We start from the raw sequence: 21,529 nt of genomic DNA on the forward strand, positions 1-21,529 counted from the left end.
CTTCTTTGCCTCAGTATATTGTTTTGTCTAATTACGTTCATGTGAAGCGACTTGGGGCAATTTACTAAGTTAATGGCGCTATGTAAATGAGCGTGGTAGTTGTTGTTGTAATGAGCAGTCCATCCTGGCCAATCCCCTCCCCATATGTAGTTAGATGGTTTGGTGCATTTATAAAGATCAGGTGGGTTTCGCTGTGGCAATCCCTCTATTTTATTGATCAGACTCTCCTGGTCAGTCTCCCACATGTATCTAGGTGGTTCGATCCATTTACACTGATCAGGGTTGGGCTGTACTGAATCCATTAGTGGTACTGAACCGCTGATCATCACAGTCCACTGGTGCAGCACAGGAAAGAAATCCAACCGTGATTCACAACGTGTTCATCTGTAAACAGCTCAGGGACTGTTCTGAACTAATGGGCCCTCAGCTGCTCCCTGCAGAGTTCACCATGTCAGGCCGGACTCGGTCTGTGCTGGAGAGAAGTCAGGAGTCAGGATGTGGTGGCTCCGAAAGGGGTTGTGGTAATGGTAAACACAAGAGCGAGGGATGTGACGCATCGCTTTAATATCCCACAGAGCAGATTATCTGCCTTGCTGGGAGAGAATAAACAACTGATTGACCGCCGGAGCGATGAGAGCCCTGACCACAAACGGGAGCGTGATGGGAAGGATGCAGAGGTGGAGAATATTTCCCCTTTGGATGGTGCCAGCTCCAGCTCGTGGGGTTTTGCTGAATATTCGACTGTCCTGTAAAAAGAGCGCATGCCCTTCAGCTGCCAGGGCGAAAGAATGAGTTGACACTGAAACCCCGCCTGGGAGTTAAAAAACCGTCAGCTCAAATTTTATTGGTCAATTACATGTCGTGATGAAACGTGCCCAATTCATTCACGAGAATCTAGTCCAATGTTCAGTGAATCCATAAAACTCGGAACGTGCTTTCCGGCAATCCAAACAATACAATAAAATAGGCATTGAGTCGGCGGCCGTCGGGTTGGGAGGATGTGGTGAGCAAACTAAAGAAAGACTCTCAACCAGCAATCGTACAATATACAGCGGGCCAGGAGAGGGCGTCAGAGAGCTGTGCCGGCCCGAGGCAGGTACAGAGACCCACCGGTGGGGAAAGACCAATCTTACAATATACAGCAGGCCAGGAGAGGGCGCCAGAGAGCCACGCCGGCCCGAGGCAGGTACAGAGAAAGAAGGGGGTGGGTGGGATGATAAAAAAGAAGAGGGGGAGAGAGAGACAAAACACACAAAACACACACACACACACGCTCGGCTTGTATGGATCGAGAGAGGAGAGAGAGAGAGCAAGGGGGGAAAAAAGGGACAAGACAATGCCAAAAAAGGGAGAAGAGAGCGGGTGGGAGGGGAAAAAGCAAAGAAAACTAACACTATATCAGCAATACAGGAAAAAAAAGTAGTGTGTTTTTTGTGTGTGTGGAAAAACTCATCTTTTGGCTGGCTTCCACCGTCCGTTATTTGGAAAAAAAAATGTAAACATTTTCTGTAAATTTAAAAAAACGGTTAACTCACATTTTTTTCCCCCTGTGAAGAACTGAGGCTTTTCTCGAGAGAGAGAGAGAGGAGAGAGAATCGTTTTCTCTATTAGATCGAAAGGGGGGTAAATAAAAGTTTTTTTCCCCCTCTCCCCTCTGACAGAGAAGGGTTTTTTCCCCCTTCATTATTTTGCGGGGAATGTGGAAGGAAAGCGGGTCGTGAAGCGATCATGATGTGGTTTTCGTCGGAGAAGCCGCCATGCTCATCTTTCATTTTCATTTTTTATTTTTTTTTCTTCTTCACTCTCTCTCTCTCTCCCCTCTTTTTCTCCCCTCCCTCCCCCTTCGTGTTATTTTTTGTTGTTGCTGCCCATGGATGATCGACCTGAGAAACCTGGGCCCGGCATTAGGCCTTAGGCTTTGTGTGTGTGTGTGTGAGAGAGAGAGAGCGAAAATATAATTGTTTTAAATAATAATTCTGCGGGAGGGAGGGAGGGTGGGGGGGAAGAGAAAAGCAGAAAGATCAATCGATTAATTCGCAGTTTTTCTTGTTGTTTTTGCTTGTTTTGGTTTGCTTGGGGAGGAGAGGGAGGTGGGGAGAGAGAGAAAAAAACACACACACACACACAGTTGAAAGGCGTAATTTTTAAAATTCGGGGGAAGAAATGGCAGAGAATCTCTTGGATGGACCGCCTTCAGCCAAGCGGCTTAAAACCTCCTCCCCGGCTCTCTCAGCCAGCGATGGCACAGATTCTGGATCCTTATTTGACCTTGAGAATGACTTGCCAGATGAACTGATCTGTTCAGATCCATTAGACTGACCAACGGTGGTGACCTGGCTCAGCTTACGGGGGTTGGCATGGTGCAAGATGCAGCCTCAAAGCACAAACAACTGTCAGAACTTCTGCGAGGCAGCGGTTCCTGTATCAATGTGGGACATGGGGCAGTCAGCTCTGGTGGTGCCTCATCACGATCCATGGATAGTCCAGTGCAATCAGTAGGCAGCCAAAATCAACAGAACAGTCCCAGTATAGGAAGCTTAAGTAGTACGATCAAGAGCCCCCTAACTCAAGGTGGTCTTACATCCCTTCCTAATATGGGGATGGGAGCAAATGGAGCAAACCAGAGTCTTCCAACACCACAGTCTGTGAATCCACAGAAACATGATCAGCTTCATACGTCAGCAACAGGTCTAATGTCTGGTGTAAACAGCCCAACCAACCAGGCTGGGATGAGCATGAATGCTAATATCAATCCAGCCCTGATGAACAGTGGCAATATTCAGGGCATGGTGCAGGGACAAGTGATGAATGGCTTTCTTGGTGCTGGAAGGGGCAGACCTAACATACAGTACTCAAGCCCAGGCATGTCCAACGTTATCCCAGGGATCTCCTCAGATGGCAGCAGGTCTCAAAGGACCCCAACCTGGAGCAATGAGCAAGATGGGAATGATGGGAACCCCTAGCCCTTATGGACAGCCATATGGGCAGAGCGCTGGTCAGACGCTGGACACCAGCAGACGTGGGCAGCAGATGGGTGCTTAGGGAACAGCCTGCCTCAGTTTACAATGGATAAGAAACCTGCTGGTGGTGCTGGGATGCCAAACCTGCCGCAGCAGCCTTCTCCAGTGCAGCAGGGAGGAATGGGGCAGCTCCCAGGGCAGGGAATGGGTTCTGCACCCACAGCAGATCCCGAGAAACGGAAACTCATCCAGCAACAACTAGTTCTGCTTCTGCATGCACACAAATATCAGCGTCGGGAGCAAACCAATGGTGAGGTGCAGCCCTACAACCTGCAGCACTGCCAAACCATGAAGAATGTCCTGAATCATATGACCCACTGTCAGGCTGACAAATCCTGTCAGGTTGCACACTGTGCTTCATCACGCCAGATCATCTCCCACTGGAAGAATTGCACAAGGAATGACTGTCCTGTCTGTCTCCCTTTGAAAAATGCTGGGGACTAGCATAACCAGCAATCATTACTAGCTGGGGCAGCTGTAGGATTCGGAAACTCATTAGGGTCAGTTGGGGTTGGACAGCAGAACACGCCAAGTTTAAACACTACCAGTCAGATCGACCCGAGCTCGATAGAGAGTGCCTATGCGGCGCTTGGACTCACGTATCAGGGTAACCAGATGCCTCAACCTCAGATGCAGAACCAGCAATCATCTCAATCTTCACCGGGGCACCAATCTCTGCAGTCTATGAATGCTATGGGTACCAGCCAAATGGGTGTGAATGGAAGTAATGTGGGTGTGCAGACCCCCAACCAGCAGTCCAGCTTACTGCATGATGCTATGCTGCTGTCATCCATGATCTCAGCCAACCCAATGCTAAGTGATGGCACCAGTGTTAGTAATCTAAATGCAGTGCCAACAGCAACGCCCCCCTCGAGTACTGGCATTCGGAAGTCATGGCACGATGACGTTACTCAGGACCTACGCAATCACCTTGTTCACAAACTAGTTCAAGCCATATTCCCAACACCTGACCCAGCAGCATTAAAAGACAGATGGAAGGAAAACCTGGTGGCTTATGCACGAAAGGTGGAAGGAGACATGTATGAGTCTGCCAACAGCAGAGCAGAGTACTACCATCTGCTAGCTGAGAAGATCTACAAGATTCAGAAGGAACTGGAGGGAAAGCATCGGACTAGGCTTCAGAAACAGGGCGTGATGCCAAACCAAAGTGGTATGTTACCTACAGGAGCAGCCCAGCCCCAAGCATGGCTCAACTGCAGGCTGGACTCCCGCCAAATGGCCCACTCTCTGACCCGACCTTTATGTGGCCAAATGTGCCAAGCCCGATCATAAACAGGATGCAGACCCCAAGTGGAATGAGCCCATTTCCACCGATGACCAGCATGCAGATAACTGGTCTGGGACAATGCTTAAATCCTCCACTAGTACACCCAGGACAGATGACCCAAACAGGACCTATGAACCAGATGGGATTAACCACTTCCCGAATGGAACGGCCTATGGTTGCACAGCATCCTGCTTAGAATCAATTCCTATCGCCGAATCAGTTTCCCGTATCCTCTCCTGGAATGAACACTGGCAGCACCACCATGACACAGGCCAGCAACCAGCCTGTCATGTCTGCGGCTCAAAACCCCTCACGACCTGTAAACAGTTCCGCTTCCATGCAGCCAAGAGCCCAGAGTGCCCAATTCAACTGCCCACCACCTCTTTCTCAGTCTTCATTTCATCAGAATTCCCCATCCCCTGGGCCAAGAAGCCTCCCACCCACCCCTCACCAGCCACCACCTAGCATTCCTCCCCAACCGCGGCAACAGACACCATCACCAAACTCGTGGCCCCAGACAATGCCTCCCCCTCCTTCACAAGTCCAGACACCGCCACAAACGCAGCTTCCTCCTCCTCCACCAGTCTCCCCACAGACCCAGGTGACCGCTGGACAGAAGCAGCATCGGGAGAGGGAGCAGTGGGAGCAGGAGCAGCAGCAACGAGAACGGGAGTGGGAGCAACGAGAGTGGGAGCAGCGGGAGCGGGAACAGCAGCAACGTGAGTGGGAGCAGTGGGAGCGGGAACAGCAGCAACGTGAGTGGGAGCAGTGGGAGCGGGAACAGCAGCAACGTGAGCGGGAGCAGTGGGAGCGGGAACAGCAGCAACGTGAGCGGGAGCAGTGGGAGCGGGAGCAGCAGCAACGTGAGTGGGAGCAGTGGGAGCGGGAGCAGCAGCAACGTGAGTGGGAGCAGCAGCAACGTGAGCGGGAGCAGTGGGAGCGGGAACAGCAGCAACGTGAGCGGGAGCAGTGGGAGCGGGAGCAGCAGCAACGTGAGCGGGAGCAGTGGGAGCGGGAACAGCAGCAACGTGAGCGGGAGCAGTGGGAGCGGGAGCAGCAGCAACGTGAGCGGGAGCAGCGGGAGCGGGAACAGCAGCAACGTGAGCGGGAGCAGTGGGAGCGGGAGCAGCAGCAACGTGAGCGGGAGCAGTGGGAGTGGGAGCAGCAGCAACGTGAGCGGGAGCAGTGGGAGCGGGAACAGCAGCAACGTGAGCGGGAGCAGTGGGAGCGGGAGCAGCAGCAACGTGAGTGGGAGCAGTGGGAGCGGGAACAGCAGCAACGTGAGCGGGAACAGCAGCAGCAGCGACCGCCACCTCGACCCCCATCAGCACAGCAGCAAAATACAACCCCAACAACCCCTACAACCATCTGCACCGATACAGTCTCAGCATCCCAGTACTCCACTTTCACAGTCGGCAGTGAGTGCCGATGGTCGAGTATCGACTCCAGCATCAGTCAGCAGTACAGATCCCAACTCTCAGCAGCCAGCTCCTGAAGCACCAGTGTCTGATGTAAAGATGGAGGAAAAGCAAGAGAAGGAAGAAACTGAGCCAAAAACTGTGGCACCAAAGCAGGAAATCAAACAGAAGGTAAAGGAAGAACCCACAACCGAAGAGTGTAAACAGGAGCCAATGGAGGCTGGTGAGAAGAAACCAGAGGTGAAAGGTGAAGCAAAAGAGGAAGAAGTTAGCACAAGCTTGGCGACTCAATCATCCCCTGCGAGTGGACAGTCACGTAAGAAGATTTTCAAGCCAGAAGAGTTGCGGCAGGCTAATGCTGACACTGGAAGCACTTTACCGTCAGGACCCTGAGTCACATCCTTTCCGGCAACCTGTAGATCCCCAACTCCTGGGTATTCCTGACTACTTTGATATCGTAAAGACGCCAATGGATTTGTCTACAATCAAGCGCAAGCTGGACACTGGCCGGTACCAGGAGACATGGCAGTATGTGGATGACATTTGGTTAATGTTCAACAATGCCTGGCTGTATAGAAACATAGAAACATAGAAAATAGGTGCAGGAGTAGACCATTCGGCCCTTCGAGCCTGCACCGCCATTCAATGAGTTCATGGCTGAACATGCAATTTCAGTACCCCATTCCTGCTTTATCGCCATACCCCTTGATCCCCCTAGTAGTAAGGACTATATCTAACTCATTTTTGAATATATTTAGTGAATTGGCCTCAACAACTTTCTGTGGCAGAGAATTCCACAGATTCACCACTCTCTGGGTGAAGAAGTTTCTCCTCATCTCAGTCCTAAATGGCTTACCCCTTATCCTTAGACTGTGATCCCTGGTTCTGGACTTCTCCAACATTGGGAACATTCTTCCTGCATCTAACCTGTCTAAACCCGTCAGAATTTTAAATGTTTCTATAAGATCCCCTCTCATTCTTCTGAACTCCAGTGAATACAAGCCCAGTTGATCCAGTCTTTCTTGATATGTCAGTCCCGCCATCCCGGGAATCAGTCTGGTGAATCTTCGCTGCACTCCCTCAATAGCAAGAATGTCCTTCCTCAAGTTAGGAGACCAAAACTGTACACAATACTCCAGATGTGGCCTCACCAAGGCCCTGTACAACTGTAGTAACACCTCCCTGCCCCTGTACTCAAATCCCCTCGCTATGAAGGCCAACAAGCCATTTGCTTTCTTAACCGCCTGCTGTACCTGCATGCCAATCTTCAATGACTGATGTACCATGACACCCAGGTCTCGTTGCACCTCCCCTTTTCCTAATCTGTCACCATTCAGATAATAGTCTGTCTCTCTGTTTTTACCACCAAAGTGGATAACCTCACATTTATCCACATTATACTTCATCTGCCATTATTTTGCCCACTCACCTAACCTATCCAAGTCATTCTGCAGCCTCGTAGCATCCTCCTCGTAGCTCACACTGCCACCCAACTTAGTGTCATCCGCACAGTTGAAGATACTACATTTAATCCCCTCGTCTAAATCATTAATGTACAATGTAAACAGCTGGGGCCCCAGCACAGAACCTTGCGGTACCCCACTAGTCACTGCCTGCCATTCTGAAAATTTCCCATTTACTCCTACTCTTTGCTTCCTGTCTGCTAACCAGTCCTCAATCCATGTCAGCACACTATCACCAATCCCATGTGCTTTAACTTTGCACATTAATCTCTTGTGTGGGACCTTGTCGAAAGCCTTCTGAAAGTCCAAATACACCAAATCAACTGGTTCTCCCTTGTCCACTTTACTGGAAACATCCTCAAAAAATTCCAGAAGATTTGTCAAGCATGATTTCCCTTTCATAAATCCATGCTGACTTGGACCTATCATGTCACCTCCTTTCCAAATGCGCTGCTATGACATCCTTAATAATTGATTCCATCATTTTACCCACTACCGATGTCAGGCTGACCGGTCTATAATTCCCTGTTTTCTCTCTCCCTCCTTTTTTAAAAAGTGGGGTTACATTGGCTACCCTCCACTCCATAGGAACTGATCCAGAGTCTATGAAATGTTGGAAAATGACTGTCAATGCATCCGCTATTTCCAAGGCCACCTCCTTAAATACTCTGGCATGCTGTCCATCAGGCCCTGGTGATTTATCGGCCTTCAATCCCATCAATTTTCCCAACACAATTTCACGACTATAATAAGGATTTCCCTCAGTTCCTCCTTCTTACTAGACCCTCTGACCCCTTTTATATCCAGAAGGTTGTTTGTGTCCTCCTTAGTGAATACCGAACCAAAGTACTTGTTCAATGGTCTGCCATTTCTTTGTTCCCCGTTATGACTTCCCCTGATTCTGACTGCAAGTCGTCGCGTGTGTATAACTACTGTCCGAAGCTGGCAGAGGTCTTCGAGCTGGAGATCGACCCTGTCATGCAAAATCTGGGATATTGCTGTGGTAGAAAGATGGAATTTTCTCCGCAGACCCTCTGTTGCAATGGAAAACAGTTATGTACAATCCCTCGGGATGCTACCTATTACAGTTATCAAAACAAATATCACTTCTGTGAGAAATGTTTCAATGAGATCCAGGGAGAGACTGTCTCCCTGGGTGATGATCCTTCACAGCCTCAAACGACTATTTCAAAGGAACAGTTCTCGAAGAAGAAAAATGATACACTGGACCCTGAAATATTTGTTGAATGTACTGAATGTGGTCGGAAAATGCATCAGATCTGTGTCCTTCACCATGAACTTATTTGGCCCTCAGGTTTTGTTTGTGATCCCTGTTTAAAGGAAACTGGGAAAACGAGGAAAGAAAATAAATTCTGTGCAAAAAGGTTACCAACCACTAAGCTGGGTATTTATCTGGAAACTCGTATTAACGAATTCCTCCGCAGACAGAATCAGCCGGAGGCTGGCGAGTGCATGGTTCGAGTAGACTGGGTCTTTACTCGTTGGAGTTCAGAAGGATGAGGGGTGATTTTTTAGAAACATTTAAAATAATGAAAGGGATAGACAAGATAGAGGCAGAGAGGTTGTTTCCACTGGTAGGGGAGACTAGAACTAGGGGGCACAGCCTCAAAATACGGGGGAGCCAATTTAAAACCGAGTTGAGAAGGAATTTCTTCTCCCAGAGGGTTGTGAATCTGTGGAATTCTCTGCTCAAGGAAGCAGTTGAGGCTAGCTCATTAAATGTATTCAAGTCACAGATAGATAGATTTTTAACCAATAAGGGAATTAAGGATTACGGGGAGCGGGCGGGTAAGTGGAGCTGAGACCACGGCCAGATCAGCCATGATCTTATTGAATGGCGGAGCAGGCTCGAGGGGCTAGATGGCCTACTCCTGTTCCTAATTCTTATGTTCTTATGTTCTTATGGTGCACAGTTCAGATAAAACTGTGGAAGTCAAGCCAGGGATGAAGACGAGGTTTGTTGATAATGGAGAGATGGCAGAGTCTTAACCTTATCGAACAAAAGCTTTGTTTGCCTTTGAAGAGATTGATGGTGTGGACGTGTGTTTCTTTGGCATACATGTGCAGGAGTACGGTTCAGACTGTCCTCCGCCCAATCAGAGACGTGTGTACATATCATACCTTGACAGTGTACATTTCTTCCGCCCTCGATGTCTGCGAACAGCCGTCTATCATGAAATCCTGATTGGATACTTAGAATACATAAGGAAATTGGGATACACAGAGGGCCATATTTAGACTTGTCCTCCAAGTGAAGGTGATGATTACAGTTTTCACTGCCATCCGCTGGACCAGAAAATCTCTAAGCCCAAAAGACTGCAGGAGTGGTACAAAAAGATGTTGGACAAGGCAGTGACAGAGCGAATAATTCTTGATTATAAGGATATATTTAAGCAGGCAACAGAGAATAGATTGACCAGCGCAAAGGAGTTGCCATATTTTGAAGGTGACTTCTGGCCGAATGTGTTGGAGGAAAGCATCAAAGAGCTGGAGCAGGAAGAAGAGGAACGTAAGAGAGAGGAAAACAACACCCCTGGTGAGAGCACTGATGGAAAAGGGGGACAGCAAGAGTGCCAAGAAAAAAAAATAAGAAGAAAACGAGTAAGAATAAGAGCAGCCTGAGCCGAGGTCACAAGAAGAAACCGGAAATGCCCAACGTGTCCAACTACCTCTCCCAGAAACTCTCTGCCACAATGGAAAAGCACAAGGAGGTGTTTTTCGTGATCCGTCTGATTGCGGGTCCTAACTCAAACTCACTGCCAACCATCCTAGATCCTGACCCGCTCATCGCATGCGACCTGATGGATGGGCGTGATGCCTTTCTCACGCTGGCAAGGGACAAACACATGGAGTTTTCGTCACTGAGACAGGCTAAGTGGTCAACCACGTGCATGCTGGTGGAACTTCACAACCAGGGCCAGGATCGCTTTGTATATACATGTAACGAGTTCAAGCAGTATGTGGAGACCCGGTGGCATTGCACTGTCTATGAGGATTATGACCTCTGTGTCAACTGCTTTAACGCTAAGGGACATGAGCACAAGATGGAGAAGCTAGGCCTTGGTCTGGATGATGAGAGCAACTCACAAGGGTCAGAGGCCAGTACTGGAGATTCGACGTGCCTCAGCATTCAGCGCTGCATTCAATCACTGCTCCATGCCTGCCAGTGTCGCAATGCCAACTGTTCTCTGCCTTCCTGCCAGAGGATGAAGAGGATGGTCCAGCACAACAAAGCGTGCAAACGCAAGACCAACGGTGGCTTCCCAATCTGCAAGCAGCGTATTGCGCTCTGTTGCTACCATACCAAGCACTGCCAAGAGACCAAGTGCCCCGTGCCATTCTGTCTCAACATCAAGCACAAGCTTCGACAGCAACAGCTGCAGCACCATCTGCAACAAGCCCAGCTGCTACGCAGGAGGATGGCCACAATGCAGCGGGGTGGTGTTGGAAAACAAAGCCTGCCATCCCCAAGTGGCACGGCGCCCACTACTCCACCAGGGCAGCAAGCGACCACCCCGCAGACTCCTCAGCCCCAACCCCCAGCTCAGCCACAGCCCCAGCCCCAGCCACCACCACCAACTAACATGCCTTCATACAGCAACATGACCAGAAGTCAGCCACAAGCTCCTATACTGCAAGGCAAGCCAACTGGACAGGTGGTGTCTGCTGCCCAGGTTCCACCTCCTGTTCAGCGACCACCGCCACCAGCTGCAGTGGAAATAGCTATGCAGATTCACCGAGCAGCCGATGCCCAGCGACTGATGGCACAGCAGCAATCATTCTAGCGGCTTGGCGTTATGAATCCTCATATAGCACCCATGAATCAAATGCCCGGAATGAGCATGAACCCACAACAGTCGCAGCGAGGCCACACTCACACGGATCAGGCAATGGGACCAACCAGCATGCAGCAGGCACAGTGGGCACAAGCTGGAATGGCCCAGACTCAGCAGCATCCACAAGGAATGCAAAGACCAGTCATGCAGATAGCCCAGCAAGCCCTGCAAATGAACATGCTGCTCCAACCGCTGCCGCCCATGTGCCAAGTTACATCAGGGGCACCTCAGCCCAACAGAGGTGCCATTCCCCAAGGAGCCCTGCAGGACTTATTGCGGACTCTCAGGTCTCCGAGCTCCCCTATGCAGCAGCAGCAAGTGCTCGCTATCCTCCGCTCCAACCCCCAGCTTATGGCTGCTTTCATCAAGCAAAGGGCAGCCAGGTATCAAAGAGGCCAAGGTCAGCCAGGTATGCAGGGACAGCCTGGAATGCAACCACAGCCAGGAATGCAGGCTCAGCCAGTTCTTCAGGAACAGCAAGGCATGCATGGCAACCCAGGCATGCAGAACATGAGCCCCATGCAGCTTGGAGTTCAGCAGCCCAACATCCCTCAGCATCAACAGCAGCAGCAACAACAAAGTATGGGTGGGATCAATGCACAGGGACAGCCCATGAACATGAACCACCCCACCATGAACTCCCACTTCAGGGAGCTTTTGATGCGACGTCAGCTCTTGCAACAGCAGCAGAAACAGCAACAGCAACAACAACAGCAATCAAACCCTGGCATGGTTGCTGGCATGGCTAGCCAGTTTCAACAGCCTCAAAGCTCTGGTTATCCCATGCAGCAGCAGCAGCAATAACAGCAGAGGATACAGCATCATATGCGCATGCAGCAGGGAGCCATGGGACAAGTGGGACAAACGATAGGGCAGATGGGCCAGCTTCCACAAGCCGGAATGGGAGCCGAGGGCAGTTCCAGTCTCCATCAGGCCCTCCAGCAGCGGATTCTCCAGCAGCAGCAACAGCAGATGGGTTCGCCAGCCCAGTCCAACTCCATGAGTTCACAGCAGCACATGCTCCCTGGCCAGGCCCAGTTACCACACCTCCAGGGCCAATACCCATCTTCTCTCAGCAACCAGGTATGGTCCCCACAACCCATGCAGTCACGGCGCCCGCAGTCCCAGCCACCTCATTCCAGCCCCTCGCCCAGGATGCAGCCTCAGCCATCTCCACACCATGTCTCGCCACAGACTATCTCCCCATATCCGGGAATGGTAGCTGTCCAGGCAAACCCCATGGATCAAGGACACTTTGCTGCTCCAGACCAGAGTGCAATGCTTTCTCAACTTGCTAACCCTGGAATGGCAGGCTTACATGGTGCCACCAGTGACCTTGGCTTGGGTTCTGACAACCCAGACTTAACAGGCACAAACATTAATCACAATACACTAGACATCTTGTAGCATTTTGGGAGCAAATTCTCATTATCCGTCTTTACTTAGGGTTTTTTGTACTGGAAAACAATTTTGAAATTTCTAGGGAGGACTATTTTCCCAGAATTCAGTGAACTGCAATTTATTGAGAAAAAAACTGAGGGATGATATTATACAAAGAATATATTTTTTGTTATGACTGGTGTACAGTCAGTCCTTTGTTTTTTTTTGTTTTCCTGTTCTGTTGTTTCAATTGTAGATAGCCGATACCTACATTTTTTTAAGAAAGGGAGAGTTGAATTCACATTTTTATTTTCTAACTTCAAAGAATCTTGTAAGCGTTTGTCCATTAACGCGAAGCATTTCACAGAAGAGAGAAACAGCCTGTGTTACCGTATGCATCTGTTTTTTTGACAGCAAAGGATTACAATACCTCCTCTTATGTAGCCCCTTCTTCCCTTAATTTTTTTTCACTTCTATACAAGGGTTTGAGCAGAAATTTCGAAGTATTAATAATTTGTACAGGTAGAATGAGAGACTATTGCACAAACTGGCAGCTGCCAAAATCGTCCTGCGGTTGTAGAATATTGTGGGGTTTTTCAGTTTAATGGTGACATTTCACTTTTTTTTTGGTGATACTATCGAAGGATTCTTTAAAGAGACTGTGTGGCTGATTTTATTGAACACATCCCTTGGTTTTTCCTCTTTCAGACTTCTGTGTAAAAATTGAAAAATGGGCAAGCAGAAAAAAGGAGAAAAAAACCTATCCATACAATTTATTGATAATTACTTATAAATATGAGCTTTAGATCACTGTATAGACTGCTAAAATTTATTTCTTTCTTATTTACCATATTGTTGAATAAACTGTGTGCAACAGCGAAAAAAAAGAGACACTTCGCTGGGGAAAGACCAATCTTACAATATATAGCGGGCCAAGGGAGGGCGCCAGAGAGCCGCGCCGGCCCGAGGCAGGTGCAGAGACCCAACGGTGGGGAAAGAGCACGAGGGCGGTTGAGTCCTTACCAGCAGATGGCGCCAGAGAGCCTCGCCTGCCACAAGTGCAGTGACCCAGCGGCAGGGAAAGACCCCGAGGGCGGATCAACCCTTATAGGGCCTAGGCGGTGTGGAGAGAGAACAATGAATGGAGGGAACATTGGGCGAGTTCCGTTGCTCCATTTGGATCCTGCTCAACCTGTTTTGCTCTGTGCGTTCTGTGTAGGCGCTACTTTACTCCCGAAAGACAAACATCTGTCCCGGGGGCTGTATTTCATCCGTTGGCTCATAGACATCCAGAGTGACCATGCCGTGATCCCAGCAGAGTTTTCTCCGGGTTTCCTGAATCTAATATGTGGCGGAAGCACACGGTCCAGTTACCGCCCGATATTGGTATCCCGCCTTGGGTGGGGGCGGGGCGGGGAATCTGGCGGTGAAATCACTGCAGCAATGACATGGGCAAACTGCATTTCGTTTGTGAAACTTTCTGGACCACAGCACTGTCTGAGGAAGCTGATTCCTCTCACACTGAAGCCTCACATTCACACACTCTTCAGCTTGTTCTCATTGTGTGAAATACAACCCAGGACCACCTGAGGACAAAAGACCGATGGAGAACACAGCCCAGGACCAGTAGGAGGAGGTTGTCCTTGGCAGTGAGTGTCACCCCCAGCTCCACCTGGAGTCCGCTCCAAGTGTTGGTCACTCTCTGGGTGGAGAGGAATTCCTGATATTGGTCCTGAGTTTATCTTCGCTCAGTGTTACCCCGTGTCCCAGAGTCCTTCTCTCACAATTTAACTTAAAGTGATGTTTCAAAGTTTCGCATAACCACCTTGTTCCGAGCTCCTTCCAGCTTCTCCTTTTCAGTTTGTGAAGCCCATGTTTCCCCAGTCTATCTCAAACCTCAGTCTTTTGACACCAGCATTAGCCTCTGCCTCTTGTCCACACCGCCTCCAGTGGCTGGAGGTCTCACAGCGCCTTGCAGATAATGAGCCATCAGAAATGGCCAGGACTGAGCAGACATCCCACTAAACCTCCGGATGGAAATCTCCTCGCAAACAGCAACCTGCCGAGTGGTGAGAGAACTCCAGCAGCGGGGGATAGAGGAATATAAACAGTGACAGTAAATAACAATTGGGGCCTAAGTGTGAGGAGGCAGTGTCTCGGAGACTGGATGAGACTATGGACACACAGTGTCCAAATGTGAGGAGCCAGTGTCTCAGAGACTGGGAGCAGGAGCTGTTCCTGGAACCAGTCTGAAGTCCTGCTGTGAAACTAAATCTGGACCAAGCCTGGCTCGGATCATCTTCCTGCTCCATTACGGCAGAACTGCCAGCATCAAAGATCCAAAATCTTTAACAAGGAACATTTTAATCATAATTCCAATTTAACCTTCTCCAATAATACATCATTGAGAATCAAAACAATGAACCGTTCCATGTTTTAGAATCGAACAGAACCCATTGTCTCCCCGGTTACATCAGTTATCACCACGGTCCACATGAAGGAAGTCCCGGTATCTGCCCCATGTCTCCCCGCACTGTATAGAGGAGACATGTTGTGTTGGGATTGGTAAGCTCCCTCCCTCTTGTTTTATTTTCTCATAAACTCAGCGGCAGTTCTTTATATTATCGACCCATACTACAGAAAATACTCCCGACCCTGCAAAATGGGCAGGAAATCCCCCTGAGAGAGACCACAATGGGGCTAGTGTGGGGCATGAAACCAAGTTGTACTGACAGGCTCTCTGGGTCTGTGTCTGAGGCCATTGTGCTGCCTTTGGCTGATATTGCAATGCCGTCCCAGCACAGTTTGAAAATTACACCCTGGGTAGATTCAGATTATTGCTGATTGACTGGAACCAGTAAACTCACAAAGTCCAGCAGTGGGTGAAAGCACTTTGCTCCGGGCTGTAAAAGCGACATTCCTCTGCCGGAATCACTGGCCATGGTGGGGAGCAGCTCAGCTTTGCTCAGAGTGGCCAGAGATCAGTGAATTTGGTGAAGGGTGTCTGTGACCAATTGATCCTGGCGCTGAATTTCCACCAATCAACACTGGACCTCAAAGTCCCATTCACCTGTGGACATACTGCAAGAGCTGTTCCATGTGTTCTGAATCTCCGGGACTATCCGTTTGTGTATAATGGTTTATTGGGGATATTTCCTCTCTTTAAAGAGCCGTGAAAGAATCCTTCAGTACCTTGCACTCCCTAAATGTTCTGTGGGGATCTACAGCCGGATCCTCTGCTGGGATCCACTGCAGCGTCTCACGGGAGCAGTCACAACCATCAAGGATTTACTCCCAGTTTTACTCCTGTGCCCTCAGCCCCACAGGTTTAACTCTATGAACAGTAAGTTCTGGGATGTAATCCTTTTTAATCGGTAGTATTCCTCTATTTGGAGTTCCAGCTCCTACTCACTCCCTAGTTTACCAGGAGTTCACCGATCAGGTGTCCCTTCATTTCTTTGCGATGGTTATTTTCCCCATCCTGTGATTCCGGGTCTGCAGCAGAGATCATGGTATGTGGTTATAATGGAATGGAGACCAGATTGGAAAGTCTGTCATTCTATATCCGCCCTTCTGTCTGTTTCCTCTGCCCCGCACAGCTGTATGAGCGGGATGTATTTGCACTTCCAGGAACACAGCCATTGGTCAGTCTTACCCTCCTGCCCATAACACAATTATTCTCAGATCATTCATCAAGTTCCCTCCAAACTCTCCGGGACTCTGGCATTACAATGTGGTACAATACACACAACAATGCCTTGTTATTATCTCATGTGTGTCCTTAATGTGAACCATTACAACCCAGTTATACCTGATCTGGGCGCTTGGGATTACTGTTTATATTTGTTAACAGACCTGTTTTTGTTTATTTGATAACATTCCACCAGTGTACCATGGCTGCAGTGTGTACCATCTACAAGATGCAGCAACTCGCCATGGCTTCCATCACCTAGACCTGGGGTGGGCAATTATTTGGGCTGGAGGGCCACTTAACAAGTTTTGTTGAGCTGTTGAGGGCCGCCCACCAATGTTGGCCCGAAATCACGTGGCCACACAGTCAGCAACAATCACACCGTCCCGCGCAGGGCCATCCCCTGCTCCTGCCGCTGGAAGAGACACTGCGCATGTATGACTGCCTCGTGGTCAAGTAGCAAATTTAAAGGGACCACGCGTGGAAATAAAATTAGAGGGAACATTTGATAAACATGAACATTGCATAAACATAAATTCAGATAGTAGTCAGATGCTATCTTACATACACAACATGTAGTCGATACCGCCTAGAAATGAATCAAAGATAAAAGTTGAAAATGTTGTGGTATCTTCTGATCTCTGTAAATCATCATCATCATAGGCAGTCCTTCGAAATCGAGAAAGACTTGTTACCACTCTAAAAGTGAGTTCTTAGCTAATTGAACAGTCCAATATGGGAATTACAGTCTCTGTCACAGGTGAGACAGGCAGTCATTGAAGGAAAGGGTGGGTGGGACTGGTTTGCCTGCGCTTGGTTTCTGCATGCTCTCGGCGACGAGACTCGAGATGCTCAGCGGCCTCCCAGATGCACTTCCTTCACTTAGGGTGGTCTTTGGCCAGGGACTCCCTGGTGTCAGTGGGGATGTTGCATTTTATCAAGGAGGCTTTGAGGATGTCCTTGAAACGTTTCCTCTGCCCACCTTGGGCTCCCTTGCTGTGTAAGCATTCCGAGTAGAGCGTTTGCTTTGGGAGTCCTGTGTCAGGCATGCAGACAATATGGCCCACCCAACGGAGCCGGTCGAGTGTGGTCAGTGCTTTGATGCTGGCGATGACAGCTGCAAGAGGAATGCAGGAAACAGCATCAGCCCTTGTACATGACCTTCTTTGACCTTTCAAAGGCCTTTGACACTGTCAACCGCAAGGGACTATGGAGCATCCTCCTCCGCTTCGGCTGCCCCCAAAAGTTTGTCACCATCCTCCACCTGCTCCACGATGACATGATCCTGACCAACGGATCCATCACAGACCCAATCCAAGTCCGCACCGGGGTCAAGCAGGGCTGCGTCATCTTCTTCGTTGCAATGCTCCACCTCACACTCGACAAGCTCCCCGCTGGAGTGGAACTAAACTACAGAACCAGTGGGAACCTGTTCAACCTTCTTCGTCTCCAGGCCAGATCCAAGACCGTCACAACCTCTGTAAATCAGTGCTGTGAAATAGAACTGTACCCTGTTTAGAGCCTGTGTCAGCATCAATTTCCCACCTCAGTCATCCTCATATCCCTCTGCAAAGATTGCTAATGCCGTCCCAATTGGTGCCAGATGAGAACTCCCCTGCCGTCATACTATGGATACCGGGAGAGGAAAGATGCAGCGCCGGTCACTTTCTTCAGTAAAAGATCTGTGGAGATGAGCAGCCATGACCCCACTCTAAATTGGATAGGGCATATTCTAGTACGCAGTGCATTCTGGGTACGTGCATCCGCCATTGGGGCCCAGACTCACGGAATGGATCCTTTTCTTTGGCTGCAGTTCGGTTCTGTCTCTGACCCATGAGAAATGAAAGTGAATAGACGAATATGCAGCTCGAGCTCCGGCTCGCGGTTCTATTTCTGTCCCATTCAGCGGGACGGATAGAATGTCTTGGCGGGCAGGATATGGCCCACGGACCGTATTTTGCCCACCACTGCTCTACACTGTCCCATCAAACACTCCCAGGTCATGTACAGCTTGGCTTACATACAGTGTAAAGCATATTTAAACTACGCATCAAAACTCCCACGTCAGGTACAGTATGTGTTAGATACAGTGTAAAGCATATTTAAAGTGGCCATAAAACACTCCCACGTCAAGTCCAGCACCAGATTGATACTGAGTAAAGCTCCCTCTAATCTGCCCCATGGAACCCTCCCAGGTCAGGTAAAGGTCCCTCTACAAACTCCTATCAAATACTCCCAGGGCAGGTAAAACACGGGCTAGATACAGCGTAAAGCGCCCTCGACATAAGATGTGAAATCAGTTACTTTCTGTATCATTTATCATTTTTTTAATCTGATTTAGTAAAAATCCTCCACAAATATTGCATATGACAGGTTAGAGAGAGGAACCAGTGAGTGCACAACTGAATCCAGTCACTATTTCTCTTTCATTTACAGACACTCCCTGTCCAGTCACGACTTTTCCTTCATTTAGACACTCCCTAACCAGTCCCCATTCTTCCTTCATTTGCAGATGCTCCCTGAACCGTCCCCATTTCTTCATTTACAGACGCTCCCTGACCAGTCACCATTTCTCCTCCATTTACAGACACTCCCTGACTGTTTTCCATTTTTCCTTCATTTATAGATGCTCCCTCACCAGTCACCATTTCCAGACACTCCCTGACCAGTCAACAATTCTCCATTTACAGACACTCCCTCACGGTCTCCTTCATTTACAGACGCTCATTTCCTCCCTTTCCTAGAGTTTGCCGCGGGGATGCTTTGTGGACCTTTATGTTTTGGCTTTAAGCAGATGAAACCCTATTGCAACATTTTGTAGTGAAATGGATTCATTCAGGAGACACAGCAGGGATTATTTCAGAAAATAACAGAGTGCAGTGAGAAAGGAAAGGCAGTGGATGTTGTGCAGATGGGTTGGCAAAACGTGTTTAATAAGATGCCGGACAGGAGGCTTGTTAATCAAATGAAGGCTCATGATATTAAAGGGAATGGGGCAGTGTGGACAGGAAGTTGGGTAAAGGGCAGAAAACAGAGAGTAGTGGTTAATGGATGTTCTTCAGACTGGAGGGATGTAAACAGTAGTGTCCCCAGGGTCAGTGTTGGGACCATTGCTCTTAATAAAGAGACAGGATCTGGACTTAGGTATGTGGGGCACACAATCAAACTTTCCAGATGACACCAAATCTGGGACCATGACCAACTGTGAGGACTGCAAGTGACTTCTGTGTGAATACACAGGTTAGTAAATTTGTCCGGTAGATGTCAGATGAAATTTAATGCAGAGAAATATGAGGTGATATATTTTGGGAGAAGACAATAGTCGGAAAAGTAGATTTAATGGTAAAAATGTAAAAGGAGTAGAGTGGAACAGTAAAGAGATGTCATATTCTAGCTAATGCCATGTGATATTAATTAGCGGGTTTGAGAATCCAGTGTCAGCAACTTTAATAAGAAATATAAGATGAGCAGATTTTCTGCCCAGTACCGTATCTTGTATTGATCCATCAATCAGAGTAAACAGGTAAGTCCCGCATGTCCACAGTAACTGACACGAGGTCAACCCGCTGGATGGAACCTCGGGCACCCTGAGCTTGATCTCTGATGTCTCCAGTCCCGACTGCCCCCTTACATCAGACTCCCTTCACTTTTATACACTGCAGTGATCCATCTCTGGCACTGGACTCTTCTTTGCTGGGTTTTGGCAGGAAGCAAGGAAAAGACAGCTGGAACTTGAACACATTCCCTGGATCCCAGCAGATACTCTTCTTCAGTAATGTTCTCAATATCCCTAAAATACTCTGCCTACTGTTAATTATATTATTTCTTATAGTTTCACAATTATAGGTATAAACATCGCACATTATAAATCTAATCTATTACCCACTCTGGTTTAAGCTTATATTGTGGTCAATAACAGACAAACCCTGATCTGATTAGAGTTTCCAACTAGCAGATTCTGTGAAATAGAATGTCTTACCAGTGTTGTCATGGGTCTGCTAATTCCCAAGGGCATCTCAGACAAAGTGCTTTTAGTGGGAGGCCCAGCAGTGAAAGTGAAATCAAATCAAAGGGAACAAATAAAGATTTAAACCAAAGGAACAGGAAACGGAACAATGGGAAAAAAACACAACTGGCCCAAAAGTGGGATTAATTTCCCCAAAAGGTCAGTCTAGACAGTTAGAAACTCCTCCTGGTGACTGTGTGCCTGCAGGACTCGGCTTTACTCCAGTGTTTAAAGGCACAGAGCTCTGACCTCACACTCAGGGGGCAATGCATGGGAATTCCAGGGGCAGTGAGGACACGCCCAGAAATACCCCAGAGCAGTGAACGCACTGGGCCCCAGCACATGCTCAGGGGAAACCCCAGGAAAGGGCAAAACCAGCGTGCCCACTCTGAACCCAGTTTGCTGCTCCCTCTGTGCCCAGCACTGCCTGCACCCCTGGCACACAGAAGTGGAATTTCAGTCGCAGTGTTACAAGTTTCATCGGTTACAGGCTGGAGAGAGGAATAGTTCACACTGACACCGAGCTGTGTGATCGGTTCAGTCTGCATATGACTGACGGGCCCTTTTGAGTGGTCAGGTTTTCAAATTCCCAGTAACTCTAATCCCAGATATAAGAGAGGGGAGATCTGTGTTTAAATCAAAGAATCTCCTTGCAGATTCTGTGAGAGAAGGAACTGGTCAGCTTTAAACACCAGAAAGAGAAAACATGTTAGAAATTTCCAATTAGCAGTTTTTGATCACTATCGACTCCAACAGGAATGGGGAATTCTAGAATAAGAAGGAACGGGTCACGATTTGAAAGGTACTGAAGGATTTGAGGAGCTCTTACATTTGGGATATTTATTTTATCTACTCGAGGAGTTAGATAACAAACTTCTTGCTGTGAATATAAAGTTGCATTATTGGGCCATGATGTATTTACTTGTTTATATTTGGTTAAATATATTTTCTGAGTGGATTTAAATTCGAGACGAGGTTTGCAGGCATGATGCTCTATTGACACATCGAAGGTGGGAGAGATGCTGTGGGGCAAACGCAAAGTCCAGTAGCTGAAAGTGATTAACAGGCTGGGTTTTGTGTTTCATGATCCCAGGCATGTTACCGATATCATCGCTGCATCCCAAGGCTAGGAGAGGCACACTGGGAGGTATGGGGAGCTGGGACTTTTCCATGAAGTAACCGAAGGTATGATAACTGAAATAATGTAGAGTTAGAAAGGAGAAAAGGCCCAAAAATGTAGCAGTCAGTAACAGGACATCAATTAGTCACCTCTTATCTTGGAGACATTAAATATTGACAAACTGTGTTATTTGAAATATCAAAATATTAAACTCCACCTCAGTTAAAAGATTATCAACACCAGCAGAAACAAACTCCAACATCAGAATGAACATGATTTAATCCAG

The 21,529-nt window shown here is 48.4% G+C and overlaps 1 pseudogene; it reads left to right on the forward strand.

Moving 5' to 3' along the window:
• The first annotated feature begins 2,163 nt into the window (after positions 1–2,163).
• LOC139273615 (histone acetyltransferase p300-like) lies at positions 2,164–12,841 on the forward strand (annotated as a pseudogene).
• The last annotated feature ends 8,688 nt before the right edge of the window (positions 12,842–21,529 follow it).

Source organism: Pristiophorus japonicus, chromosome 9 (assembly GCF_044704955.1).
Source record: "Pristiophorus japonicus isolate sPriJap1 chromosome 9, sPriJap1.hap1, whole genome shotgun sequence".
Taxonomy (NCBI): domain Eukaryota; kingdom Metazoa; phylum Chordata; class Chondrichthyes; family Pristiophoridae; genus Pristiophorus; species Pristiophorus japonicus.